Source organism: Rhinoderma darwinii, chromosome 1 (genome assembly GCF_050947455.1).
Source record: "Rhinoderma darwinii isolate aRhiDar2 chromosome 1, aRhiDar2.hap1, whole genome shotgun sequence".
NCBI classification, from domain to species: Eukaryota; Metazoa; Chordata; class Amphibia; order Anura; family Rhinodermatidae; genus Rhinoderma; species Rhinoderma darwinii.
Window position 1 is genome coordinate 411923914 of NC_134687.1, and position 14133 is coordinate 411938046.

The window sequence follows — 14133 nt, forward strand, 5'->3', positions numbered from 1 at the left end:
TTATGTCTGTGGAATTTGCTATGTCTCTAGCTATGCCATTGATTGATTTGCCTAAACCTGTCCCGGTAGTGGGTATCGACTCCACTCCACTTGCTAATGGTTATTTTATGCAGCATACCCCTGTTTTTAAACTCATTGTTGACTCCATTCATTTGGAGCAGTGCTCTGTACTGGTGATGCACGAATTATCGTCCGATTTGGTTTTAGGCCTTCCCTGGTTGCAGATGCATAATTCCACATTTAACTGGAATACTGGGGATCTTACCAAATGGGGTAATGAATGCATGACGTCCTGTTTTTCTGTTAATTTTATTTCTCTCCCTGAGGAGGTGAACACCCTACCTGAGTTTATTCAGGACTTCGCTGATGTTTTTTCTAAAAAGGCCTCTGAAGTGTTACCTCCTCATAGAGAATACGATTGCGCAATCGATTTGGTACCAGGAGCTAAGCTCCCTAAGGGTAGGATATTTAAAGGAACAGTGTCATCACAAATAATTTTTTTATATGTTAAAGATGTTAGTGCTTTAATAAAAACGTTTATTTTCATTTGTGTGTTTGTGTTTTACTGTTTCTTATTTTTTACACTTTTTCTTCCCTATGGGGGCTGCCATTTTTTGTTCCATTTCTGTGTGTGTCGATTAACGACACACACAGACATGGAACACGGCAGCCACAGTCCCATAGGGACTGCGAACGGCTCCCGTCCCATTGACTGCCGTGTACGGCGTCTGTGTGGGAACTGCGCATGCGCCGCTCCCACACAGTCCTATTCGAAATTGGCGCCGTCCGGCGCCATTTTCCTGTGGACCGGAAGTCGCGGCCGGACAGTAATATTACTACTTCCGGTCGCGGCTTCCGGACTTGTGCACATGGAACAGTGGCAGCAAAGGGAGCGGACGGGCCGGAGGGAGCCGCGGCGGCAGGAGCAGGTAAGAGATTTCAATGTATGTTAGTGTTTGTGTGTGTTTACTACTGTATGTAAACCTACTACACTGTGGGTTACCTCAAAAAATGGCGACACACAGTGTAGGAGGTTAAACCTTTCAAACCCCTCGTTTATCCCGGCACTAGCCAGGATAAAGGAGGGGGGGATGCTGAGAGCTCACTAGAGCGAGGGCTTTTAACCCAATGTTGCAATGCTGCAATTTTGGGAACAGCTCCATCTAGTGACCAAAAATGGGTAGTATTATAAATTAGAAATAATTTATAATATTACATGGACTCGTGCAAAAAAATAAAAAAAATTTGAACAATGTTTAATCACCCACACACTAAATGTTTAATTTTTTAAAAAAAAAACATGTTTTTCTGGCAACACATTCCCTTTAATCTCTCTTGTCCCGAACGCGAGGCCATGAGAGACTATATCCAGAAAAGCCTGGCCAAGGGTTACATTCGCCCCTCTACTTCTCCGGTAGGTGCTGGCTTCTTCGTAGGGAAGAAGGATGGTGGTCTTAGGCCGTGCATCGATTACCGAAACTTGAATAAGGTCACTGTAAGGAACCAGTATCCCCTTCCTTTGATTCCTGATCTCTTCAATCAGGTTCAGGAGGCCCAATTGTTCTCTAAGTTTGATCTTCGGGGGGCTTATAACCTTATCCGAATCAGAGAAGGGGATGAGTGGAAGACTGCGTTTAACACGCCCGAAGGTAATTTCGAATACCTCGTCATGCCCTATCAGTTGTGTAATGCTCCCGCGGTCTTCCAGAATTTCATAAATGAGATTTTAAGAGAATACCTGGGGGTATTTCTTGTAGTGTACCTTGATGACATACTTGTGTTTTCCAAGGACTGGTCCTCCCACATTGAGCATGTCAGTAAGGTGCTCCAGGCCTTTCGGGAAAACAAACTCTTTGCTAAATCTGAAAAATGTGTGTTTGGGGTGCAGGAGATACCATTTTTGGGTCAAATCCTCACTCCTAATGAATTCCGCATGGACCCTGCCAAGGTTCAGGCTGTGGCTGAATGGGTCCAACCTGCCTCCCTGAAGGCATTACAGTGCTTCCTGGGGTTTGCTAATTATTACAGGAGATTTATTGCTAACTTCTCGGTCATCGCTAAGCCTCTTACGGATCTTACTCGCAAAGGTGCTGATCTCCTCCACTGGCCTCCGGAGGCGGTAAAGGCTTTTTAGATCCTTAAGAAGTGCTTTAACTCTGCCCCAGTGCTGATTCAGCCTAACCAAATGGAGCCATTCATCGTGGAGGTTGACGCCTCCGAGGTGGGAGTGGGTGCTGTCTTGTCCCAGGGTACCAGTTCCCTCACCCATCTCCGTCCCTGTGCCTACTTCTCCAGGAAGTTCTCACCCACTGAGAGTAACTATGACGTGGGCAACTGCAAACTCTAAATGGGTATTTGAAGAGTGGCGCCACTTCTTGGAGGGGGCTAGGCACCAGGTGACGGTCCTTACCGACCACAAGAATCTGGTTTTCATAGAATCTGCCCGGAGGTTAAACCCGAGACAAGCTCGAAGGGCGTTGTTTTTTACTAGATTCAACTTTGTGGTCACCTATAGGGCCGGGTCTAAAAATATTAAAGCTGATGCACTGTCACGTAGCTTCATGGCCAGAATAGAATTAGAATTAGTAATTGCTATACTGAGATAGGTGACATGATGTGATTGCCAATCCATGGGAAACTGAGATTTAAGTGAATTAAGGGTGTCCGGGGGAATATTGAATGGTAGAATTTGAGATTTGTTCTCATTAATTTTATAGAGGGATAGAGTTCCAAATTCTTTAATGATGTTTAATGCTGTCTCTAAGGACTTCTCTGGATGTTCCAACGTCAGCATTATATAATCCGCAAACAACGAAATGCTTCATGAGGGAAATAGCCCTCATATATATGTCAAATTCAGATCCCTACACTAAGAGGAACTACCTGGGATTGGCTATTGGCTAAAAACATGGGCCTATTATAGTGGTGTTTGATATGCCCTGGTTGGTAAATGTCTGCACAGGTGAATGCAGGTAATATTATATTTCTAGGGGATTCCTGCAAGGACACATGACCACTTATATGTTTCTCTATAGAAATACAACTGTGTAATGGGAAGAGTCTTGATCATATTCTCTACCAACTCTAAATTCTCATGATCCCCATATCTCTAACAGGACCCTAAATATAAGTGAACAATGTAAAACAATTCATATCCCTCTGCTTACTTGAGTGAATGTTATAGAGAATCCTACACCACTGCCTTACTCCTGGGTACCTCCCAGGGGGATTTCTCTATATTTTCAAGATCAAGCAAGTAAAAGGGTCTTCAAGGACTTCTTTTTGCAACACTGTAATCATAAACCAATAAATACAAGACGGAAATGGACAAGAAACAGTTCTAATCTTTCAATTCAACATCCCCAAAAAATCGACTCTTAACATGATTGTTTTTCCTACCAATTTGGAGAGGCAGAGGTTTTCTGTAAGTCAGGATGGCCGAGTGGTCTAAGGCGCTGCGTTTAGGTCGCAGTCTTCCCGGCAGGTGTGGGTTCAATTCCCACTTCTGACAACTCATCTTTTCTTAAACATACTTCGCAGTCATTCCGTCAGTGTTAGTGAAATAATAGTAAAAAAACTATGTCGGTATACGCCCCAAAACATTAGACTCTTCAGATAACTGTTTCGGCATCCAATCTTTAAAAATTGCACTTTTGTGTAGGTTAGGATGACCGACCAGTCTCTCTTGAATTTGTGGATTTAAATCCCACTTTTGAACACTCATATTTTCTTAGCATGATATAATGTCAGGTCTAACACTCATAAAGTAATGACACATTTTCCTTGAGCTCCTCCGCTATCCTGGTAAAATCCTTGCCAACTCCCTGTAAAGACTTCTACAGACTCAACACCAGACCTGGGACAATTCTGCACTCAGTACTATTGAGTGATAGTGCAGCTATTCTGTTGCCCAATTTCTATGCAGCTGAGTACGGCGATGAGAGGAGTCCTTTTGCTAATAGCATTTACCCACTGCAACCGTGTAAGTTGTGGCAATATTCGAGACACGGGGCCACATCCTGGGCCTGGCTACAGAACATGGCCTAGCTCCACTACTGTGCACTCCATAGCTCCAAGAGACCAGCCCGAGCCACTTATATACATGTGGCTTTGTATTAGTGGGAGTTTGGAGCCAAATTAATTCTAGCACTTGTAAAGCTGTCAGAGAAACCCCATCCCTGACGAACACCTGCAGAACCCACCAGTTACGCGGCTTAATCTAAATTCTGATAAAGAGAAGTGCTCCACACCCAACAGTCAGGTGCAGTAGATACCTTTTATAGTACCACGACTTTCACAACACTCCTTTCTGCCAACTTTTTTAACCTTGATCATATTCTCTACCAACTCTAAATTCTCATGATCCCCATATCTCTAACAGGACCCTAAATATAAGTGAACAATGTAAAACAATTCATATCCCTCTGCTTACTTGAGTGAATGTTATAGAGAATCCTACACCACTGCCTTACTCCTGGGTACCTCCCAGGGGGATTTCTCTATATTTTCAAGATCAAGCAAGTAAAAGGGTCTTCAAGGACTTCTTTTTGCAACACTGTAATCATAAACCAATAAATACAAGACGGAAATGGACAAGAAACAGTTCTAATCTTTCAATTCAACATCCCCAAAAAATTGACTCTTAACATGATTGTTTTTCCTACCAATCTGGAGAGGCAGAAGTTTTCTGTAAGTCGTGATGGCCGAGTGGTCTAAGGCGCTGTGTTTAGGTCGCAGTCTCCCCTGGAGGCGTGGGTTCAAATCCCACTTCTGACAACTCATCTTTTCTTAAACATTCTTCGCAGTCATTCCGTCAGTGTTAGTGAAATAATAGTTAAAAAAACTATGTCGGTATACGCCCCAAAACATTAGACTCTTCAGATAACTGTTTCGGCATCCAATCTTTAAAAATTGCACTTTTGTGTAGGTTAGGATGACCGACCGGTCTCTCTTGAATTTGTGGATTTAAATCCCACTTTTGAACACTCATATTTTCTTAGCATGATATAATGTCAGGTCTAACACTCATAAAGTAATGACACATTTTCATTGAGCTCCTCCGCTATCCTGGTAAAATCCTCGCCAACTCCCTATAAAGACTTCTACAAACTCAACACCAGACCTGGGACAATTCTGCATTCAGTACTATTGAGTGATAGTGCAGCTATTCTGTTGCCCAATTTCTATGCAGCTGAGTACGGCGATGAGAGGAGTCCTTTTGCTAATAGCATTTACCCACTGCAACCGTGTAAGTTGTGGCAATATTCGAGACACGGGGCCACATCCTGGGCCTGGCTACAGAACATGGCCTAGCTCCACTACTGTGCACTCCATAGCTCCAAGAGACCAGCCCGAGCCACTTATATACATGTGGCTTTGTATTAGTGGGAGTTTGGAGCCAAATTAATTCTAGCACTTGTAAAGCTGTCAGATAAACCCCATCCCTGACGAACACCTGCAGAACCCACCAGTTACGCGGCTTAATCTCAATTCTGATAAAGAGAAGTGCTCCACACCCAACAGTCAGGTGCAGTAGATACCTTTTATAGTACCACGACTTTCACAACACTCCTTTCTGCCAACTTTTTTAACCTTGATCATATTCTCTACCAACTCTAAATTCTCATGATCCCCATATCTCTAACAGGACCCTAAATATAAGTGAACAATGTAAAACAATTCATATCCCTCTGCTTACTTGAGTGAATGTTATAGAGAATCCTACACCACTGCCTTACTCCTGGGTACCTCCCAGGGGGATTTCTCTATATTTTCAAGATCAAGCAAGTAAAAGGGTCTTCAAGGACTTCTTTTTGCAACACTGTAATCATAAACCAATAAATACAAGACGGAAATGGACAAGAAACAGTTCTAATCTTTCAATTCAACATCCCCAAAAAATTGACTCTTAACATGATTGTTTTTCCTACCAATCTGGAGAGGCAGAAGTTTTCTGTAAGTCAGGATGGCCGAGTGGTCTAAGGCGCTGTGTTTAGGTCGCAGTCTCCCCTGGAGGCGTGGGTTCAAATCCCACTTCTGACAACTCATCTTTTCTTAAACATTCTTCGCAGTCATTCCGTCAGTGTTAGTGAAATAATAGTTAAAAAAACTATGTCGGTATACGCCCCAAAACATTAGACTCTTCAGATAACTGTTTCGGCATCCAATCTTTAAAAATTGCACTTTTGTGTAGGTTAGGATGACCGACCGGTCTCTCTTGAATTTGTGGATTTAAATCCCACTTTTGAACACTCATATTTTCTTAGCATGATATAATGTCAGGTCTAACACTCATAAAGTAATGACACATTTTCATTGAGCTCCTCCGCTATCCTGGTAAAATCCTCGCCAACTCCCTATAAAGACTTCTACAAACTCAACACCAGACCTGGGACAATTCTGCATTCAGTACTATTGAGTGATAGTGCAGCTATTCTGTTGCCCAATTTCTATGCAGCTGAGTACGGCGATGAGAGGAGTCCTTTTGCTAATAGCATTTACCCACTGCAACCGTGTAAGTTGTGGCAATATTCGAGACACGGGGCCACATCCTGGGCCTGGCTACAGAACATGGCCTAGCTCCACTACTGTGCACTCCATAGCTCCAAGAGACCAGCCCGAGCCACTTATATACATGTGGCTTTGTATTAGTGGGAGTTTGGAGCCAAATTAATTCTAGCACTTGTAAAGCTGTCAGATAAACCCCATCCCTGACGAACACCTGCAGAACCCACCAGTTACGCGGCTTAATCTCAATTCTGATAAAGAGAAGTGCTCCACACCCAACAGTCAGGTGCAGTAGATACCTTTTATAGTACCACGACTTTCACAACACTCCTTTCTGCCAACTTTTTTAACCTTGATCATATTCTCTACCAACTCTAAATTCTCATGATCCCCATATCTCTAACAGGACCCTAAATATAAGTGAACAATGTAAAACAATTCATATCCCTCTGCTTACTTGAGTGAATGTTATAGAGAATCCTACACCACTGCCTTACTCCTGGGTACCTCCCAGGGGGATTTCTCTATATTTTCAAGATCAAGCAAGTAAAAGGGTCTTCAAGGACTTCTTTTTGCAACACTGTAATCATAAACCAATAAATACAAGACGGAAATGGACAAGAAACAGTTCTAATCTTTCAATTCAACATCCCCAAAAAATCGACTCTTAACATGATTGTTTTTCCTACCAATCTGGAGAGGCAGAGGTTTTCTGTAAGTCAGGATGGCCGAGTCGTCTAAGGTGCTGTGTTTAGGTCGCAGTCTCCCCTGGAGGCGTGGGTTCAAATCCTACTTCTGACAACTCATCTTTTCTTAAACATTCTTCGCAGTCATTCCGTCAGTGTTATGAAATAATAGTAAAAAAACTATGTCGGTATACGTCCCAAAACATTAGACTCTTCAGATAACTGTTTCGGCATCCAATCTTTAAAAATTGCACTTTTGTGTAGGTTAGGATGACCGACCGGTCTCTCTTGAATTAGTGGATTTAAATCCCACTTTTGAACACTCATATTTTCTTAGCATGATTTAATGTCAGGTCTAACACTCATAAAGTAATGACACATTTTCATTGAGCTCCTCCGCTATCCTGGTAAAATCGTCGCCAACTCCCTGTAAAGACTTCTACAGACTTAACACCAGACCTGGGACAATTCTGCATTCAGTACTATTGAGTGATAGTGCAGCTATTCTGTTGCCCAATTTCTATGCAGCTGAGTACAGCGATGAGAGGAGTCCTTTTGCTAATAGCATTTACCCACTGCAACCGTGTAAGTTGTGGCAATATTCGAGACACGGGGCCACATCCTGGGCCTGGCTACAGAACATGGCCTAGCTCCACTACTGTGCACTCCATAGCTCCAAGAGACCAGCCCGAGCCACTTATATACATGTGGCTTTGTATTAGTGGGAGTTTGGAGCCAAATTAATTCTAGCACTTGTAAAGCTGTCAGAGAAACCCCATCCCTGACGAACACCTGCAGAACCCACCAGTTACGCGGCTTAATCTCAATTCTGATAAAGAGAAGTGCTCCACACCCAACAGTCAGGTTCAGTAGATACCTTTTATAGTACCACGACTTTCACAACACTCCTTTCTGCCAACTTTTTTAACCTTGATCATATTCTCTACCAACTCTAAATTCTCATGATCCCCATATCTCTAACAGGACCCTAAATATAAGTGAACAATGTAAAACAATTCATATCCCTCTGCTTACTTGAGTGAATGTTATAGAGAATCCTACACCACTGCCTTACTCCTGGGTACCTCCCAGGGGGATTTCTCTATATTTTCAAGATCAAGCAAGTAAAAGGGTCTTCAAGGACTTCTTTTTGCAACACTGTAATCATAAACCAATAAATACAAGACGGAAATGGACAAGAAACAGTTCTAATCTTTCAATTCAACATCCCCAAAAAATCTACTCTTAACATGATTGTTTTTCCTACCAATCTGGAGAGGCAGACGTTTTCTGTAAGTCAGGATGGCCGAGTGGTCAAAGGCGCTGCGTTTAGGTCGCAGTCTCCCCTGGAGGCGTGGGTTCAAATCCCACTTCTGACCACTCATCTTTTCTAAAAACATACTTCGCAGTCATTCCGTCAGTGTTAGTGAAATAATAGTAAAAAAACTATGTCGGTATACGCCCCAAAACATTAGACTCTTCAGATAATTCTTTCGTTATCCAATCTTTAAAAATTGCACTTTTGTGTAGGTTAGGATGACCGACCGGTCTCTCTTGAATTTGTGGATTTAAATCCCACTTTTGAACACTCATATTTTCTTAGCATGATATAATGTCAGGTCTAACACTCATAAAGTAATGACACATTTTCATTGAGCTCCTCCGCTATCCTGGTAAAATCCTCGCCAACTCCCTGTAAAGACTTCTACAGACTTAACACCAGACCTGGGACAATTCTGCATTCAGTACTATTGAGTGATAGTGCAGCTATTCTGTTGCCCAATTTCTATGCAGCTGAGTACGGCGATGAGAGGAGTCCTTTTGCTAATAGCATTTACCCACTGCAACCGTGTAAGTTGTGGCAATATTCGAGACACGGGGCCACATCCTGGGCCTGGCTACAGAACATGGCCTAGCTCCACTACTGTGCACTCCATAGCTCCAAGAGACCAGCCCGAGCCACTTATATACATGTGGCTTTGTATTAGTGGGAGTTTGGAGCCAAATTAATTCTAGCACTTGTAAAGCTGTCAGAGAAACCCCATCCCTGACGAACACCTGCAGAACCCACCAGTTACGCGGCTTAATCTAAATTCTGATAAAGAGAAGTGCTCCACACCCAACAGTCAGGTGCAGTAGATACCTTTTAGGGTATGTGCACACACACTAATTACGTCCGTAATTGACGGACGTATTTCGGCCGCAAGTCCCGTACCGAACTCAGTGCAGGGAGCCGGGCTCCTAGCATCATAGTTATGTACGACGCTAGGAGTCCCTGCCTCTCTGCAGGACAACTGTCCCGTACTGTAATCGTGTTTTCAGTACGGGACAGTAGTTCCATGGAGAGGCAGGGACTCCTAGCATCGTACATAACTATGATGCTAGGAGCCCGGCTCCCTGCACTGAGTTCGGTCCGGTACTTGCGGCCGAAATACGTCCGTCAATTACGGACGTAATTAGTGTGTGTGCACATACCCTTATAGTACCACGACTTTCACAACACTCCTTTCTGCCAACTTTTTTAACCTTGATCATATTCTCTACCAACTCTAAATTCTCATGATCCCCATATCTCTAACAGGACCCTAAATATAAGTGAACAATGTAAAACAATTCATATCCCTCTGCTTACTTGAGTGAATGTTATAGAGAATCCTACACCACTGCCTTACTCCTGGGTACCTCCCAGGGGGATTTCTCTATATTTTCAAGATCAAGCAAGTAAAAGGGTCTTCAAGGACTTCTTTTTGCAACACTGTAATCATAAACCAATAAATACAAGACGGAAATGGACAAGAAACAGTTCTAATCTTTCAATTCAACATTCCCAAAAAATCGACTCTTAACATGATTGTTTTTCCTACCAATCTGGAGAGGCAAAGTTTTTCTGTAGGTCAGGATGGCCGAGTGGTCTAAGGTGCTGCGTTTAGGTCGCAGTCTCCCCTGGAGGCGTGGGTTCAAATCCCACTTCTGACAACTCATCTTTTCTTAAACATACTTCGCAGTCATTCCGTCAGTGTTAGTGAAATAATAGTAAAAAAACTATGTCGGTATACGCCCCAAAACATTAGACTCTTCAGATAACTGTTTCGGCATCCAATCTTTAAAAACTGCACTTTTGTGTAGGTTAGGATGACCGACCGGTCTCTCCTGAATTTGTGGATTTAAATCCCACTTTTGAACACTCATATTTTCTTAGCATGATATAATGTCAGGTCTAACACTCATAAAGTAATGACACATTTTCATTGAGCTCCTCCGCTATCCTGGTAAAATCCTCGCCAACTCCCTGTAAAGACTTCTACAGACTTAACACCAGACCTGGGACAATTCTGCATTCAGTACTATTGAGTGATAGTGCAGCTATTCTGTTGCCCAATTTCTATGCAGCTGAGTACGGCGATGAGAGGAGTCCTTTTGCTAATAGCATTTACCCACTGCAACCGTGTAAGTTGTGGCAATATTCGAGACACGGGGCCACATCCTGGGCCTGGCTACAGAACATGGCCTAGCTCCACTACTGTGCACTCCATAGCTCCAAGAGACCAGCCCGAGCCACTTATATACATGTGGCTTTGTATTAGTGGGAGTTTGGAGCCAAATTAATTCTAGCACTTGTAAAGCTGTCAGAGAAACCCTATCCCTGACGAACACCTGCAGAACCCACCAGTTACGCGGCTTAATCTAAATTCTGATAAAGAGAAGTGCTCCACACCCAACAGTCAGGTGCAGTAGATACCTTTTATAGTACCACGACTTTCACAACACTCCTTTCTGCCAACTTTTTTAACCTTGATCATATTCTCTACCAACTCTAAATTCTCATGATCCCCATATCTCTAACAGGACCCTAAATATAAGTGAACAATGTAAAACAATTCATATCCCTCTGCTTACTTGAGTGAACGTTATAGAGAATCCTACACCACTGCCTTACTCCTGGGTACCTCCCAGGGGGATTTCTCTATATTTTCAAGATCAAGCAAGTAAAAGGGTCTTCAAGGACTTCTTTTTGCAACACTGTAATCATAAACCAATAAATACAAGACGGATATGGACAAGAAACAGTTCTAATCTTTCAATTCAACATCCCCAAAAAATCGACTCTTAACATGATTGTTTTTCCTACCAATCTGGAGAGGCAGAAGTGTTCTGTAAGTCAGGATGGCCGAGTGGTCTAAGGCGCTGCGTTTAGGTCGCAGTCTCCCCTGGAGGCGTGGGTTCAAATCCCACTTCTGACAACTCATCTTTTCTTAAACATACTTTGCAGTCATTCCGTCACTGTTAGTGAAATAATAGTAAAAAAACTATGTCGGTATACGCCCCAAAACATACATTAGACTCTTCAGATAACTGTTTTGGCATCCAATCTTTAAAAATTGCACTTTTGTTTAGGTTAGGATGACCGACCGGTCTCTCTTGAATTTGTGGATTTAAATCCCACTTTTGAACACTTATATTTTCTTAGCATGATATAATGTCAGGTCTAACACTCATAAAGTAATAACACATTTTCCTTGAGCTCCTCCGCTATCCTGGTAAAATCCTCGCCAACTCCCTGTAAAGACTTCTACAAACTCAACACCAGACCTGGGACAATTCTGCATTCAGTACTATTGAGTGATAGTGCAGCTATTCTGTTGCCCAATTTCTATGCAGCTGAGTACGGCGATGAGAGGAGTCCTTTTGCTAATAGCATTTACCCACTGCAACCGTGTAAGTTGTGGCAATATTCGAGACACGGGGCCACATCCTGGGCCTGGCTACAGAACATGGCCTAGCTCCACTACTGTGCACTCCATAGCTCCAAGAGACCAGCCCGAGCCACTTATATACATGTGGCTTTGTATTAGTGGGAGTTTGGAGCCAAATTAATTCTAGCACTTGTAAAGCTGTCAGAGAAACCCCATCCCTGACGAACACCTGCAGAACCCACCAGTTACGCGGCTTAATCTAAATTCTGATAAAGAGAAGTGCTCCACACCCAACAGTCAGGTGCAGTAGATACCTTTTATAGTACCACGACTTTCACAACACTCCTTTCTGCCAACTTTTTTAACCTTGATCATATTCTCTACCAACTCTAAATTCTCATGATCCCCATATCTCTAACAGGACCCTAAATATAAGTGAACAATGTAAAACAATTCATATCCCTCTGCTTACTTGAGTGAATGTTATAGAGAATCCTACACCACTGCCTTACTCCTGGGTACCTCCCAGGGGGATTTCTCTATATTTTCAAGATCAAGCAAGTAAAAGGGTCTTCAAGGACTTCTTTTTGCAACACTGTAATCATAAACCAATAAATACAAGACGGAAATGGACAAGAAACAGTTCTAATCTTTCAATTCAACATCCCCAAAAAATCGACTCTTAACATGATTGTTTTTCCTACCAATCTGGAGAGGCAGAGGTTTTCTGTAAGTCAGGATGGCCGAGTGGTCTAAGGCGCTGCGTTTAGGTCGCAGTCTCCCCTGGAGGCGTGGGTTCAAATCCCACTTCTGACAACTCATCTTTTCTTAAACATACTTTGCAGTCATTCCGTCAGTGTTAGTGAAATAATAGTAAAAAAACTATGTCGGTATACGCCCCAAAACATTAGACTCTTCAGATAACTGTTTCGGCATCCAATCTTTAAAAATTGCACTTTTGTGTAGGTTAGGATGACCGACCGGTCTCTCTTGAATTTGTGGATTTAAATCCCACTTTTGAACACTCATATTTTCTTAGCATGATATAATGTCAGGTCTAACACTCATAAAGTAATGACACATTTTCATTGAGCTCCTCCGCTATCCTGGTAAAATCCTCGCCAACTCCCTGTAAAGACTTCTACAGACTTAACACCAGACCTGGGACAATTCTGCATTCAGTACTATTGAGTGATAGTGCAGCTATTCTGTTGCCCAATTTCTATGCAGCTGAGTACGGCGATGAGAGGAGTCCTTTTGCTAATAGCATTTACCCACTGCAACCGTGTAAGTTGTGGCAATATTCGAGACACGGGGCCACATCCTGGGCCTGGCTACAGAACATGGCCTAGCTCCACTACTGTGCACTCCATAGCTCCAAGAGACCAGCCCGAGCCACTTATATACATGTGGCTTTGTATTAGTGGGAGTTTGGAGCCAAATTAATTCTAGCACTTGTAAAGCTGTCAGAGAAACCCTATCCCTGACGAACACCTGCAGAACCCACCAGTTACGCGGCTTAATCTAAATTCTGATAAAGAGAAGTGCTCCACACCCAACAGTCAGGTGCAGTAGATACCTTTTATAGTACCACGACTTTCACAACACTCCTTTCTGCCAACTTTTTTAACCTTGATCATATTCTCTACCAACTCTAAATTCTCATGATCCCCATATCTCTAACAGGACCCTAAATATAAGTGAACAATGTAAAACAATTCATATCCCTCTGCTTACTTGAGTGAACGTTATAGAGAATCCTACACCACTGCCTTACTCCTGGGTACCTCCCAGGGGGATTTCTCTATATTTTCAAGATCAAGCAAGTAAAAGGGTCTTCAAGGACTTCTTTTTGCAACACTGTAATCATAAACCAATAAATACAAGACGGAAATGGACAAGAAACAGTTCTAATCTTTCAATTCAACATCCCCAAAAAATCGACTCTTAACATGATTGTTTTTCCTACCAATCTGGAGAGGCAGAGGTGTTCTGTAAGTCAGGATGGCCGAGTGGTCTAAGGCGCTGCGTTTAGGTCGCAGTCTCCCCTGGAGGCGTGGGTTCAAATCCCACTTCTGACAACTCATCTTTTCTTAAACATACTTTGCAGTCATTCCGTCACTGTTAGTGAAATAATAGTAAAAAAACTATGTCGGTATACGCCCCAAAACATACATTAGACTCTTCAGATAACTGTTTTGGCATCCAATCTTTAAAAATTGCACTTTTGTTTAGGTTAGGATGAC

The 14133-nt window shown here is 42.7% G+C and overlaps 9 non-coding genes across 9 annotated transcripts; all 9 read left to right on the top strand.

Moving 5' to 3' along the window:
• Window positions 1–3428: 3428 nt before the first annotated feature.
• TRNAL-UAG (transfer RNA leucine (anticodon UAG)) lies at window positions 3429–3511 on the top strand. The gene has a single exon. It is a non-coding gene; the product is annotated as a tRNA-Leu (tRNA).
• A 1182-nt stretch (window positions 3512–4693) lies between these two features.
• On the top strand, window positions 4694–4776 carry TRNAL-UAG (transfer RNA leucine (anticodon UAG)). The gene has a single exon. It is a non-coding gene; the product is annotated as a tRNA-Leu (tRNA).
• Window positions 4777–5959: 1183 nt separating this feature from the next.
• On the top strand, window positions 5960–6042 carry TRNAL-UAG (transfer RNA leucine (anticodon UAG)). The gene has a single exon. It is a non-coding gene; the product is annotated as a tRNA-Leu (tRNA).
• A 1183-nt stretch (window positions 6043–7225) lies between these two features.
• On the top strand, window positions 7226–7308 carry TRNAL-UAG (transfer RNA leucine (anticodon UAG)). Its single transcript has one exon. It is a non-coding gene; the product is annotated as a tRNA-Leu (tRNA).
• A 1181-nt stretch (window positions 7309–8489) lies between these two features.
• On the top strand, window positions 8490–8572 carry TRNAL-UAG (transfer RNA leucine (anticodon UAG)). The gene has a single exon. It is a non-coding gene; the product is annotated as a tRNA-Leu (tRNA).
• A 1514-nt stretch (window positions 8573–10086) lies between these two features.
• TRNAL-UAG (transfer RNA leucine (anticodon UAG)) lies at window positions 10087–10169 on the top strand. The gene has a single exon. It is a non-coding gene; the product is annotated as a tRNA-Leu (tRNA).
• Window positions 10170–11351: 1182 nt separating this feature from the next.
• On the top strand, window positions 11352–11434 carry TRNAL-UAG (transfer RNA leucine (anticodon UAG)). Its single transcript has one exon. It is a non-coding gene; the product is annotated as a tRNA-Leu (tRNA).
• Window positions 11435–12620: 1186 nt separating this feature from the next.
• TRNAL-UAG (transfer RNA leucine (anticodon UAG)) lies at window positions 12621–12703 on the top strand. The gene has a single exon. It is a non-coding gene; the product is annotated as a tRNA-Leu (tRNA).
• A 1182-nt stretch (window positions 12704–13885) lies between these two features.
• Window positions 13886–13968, top strand: TRNAL-UAG (transfer RNA leucine (anticodon UAG)). The gene has a single exon. It is a non-coding gene; the product is annotated as a tRNA-Leu (tRNA).
• The last annotated feature ends 165 nt before the right edge of the window (window positions 13969–14133 follow it).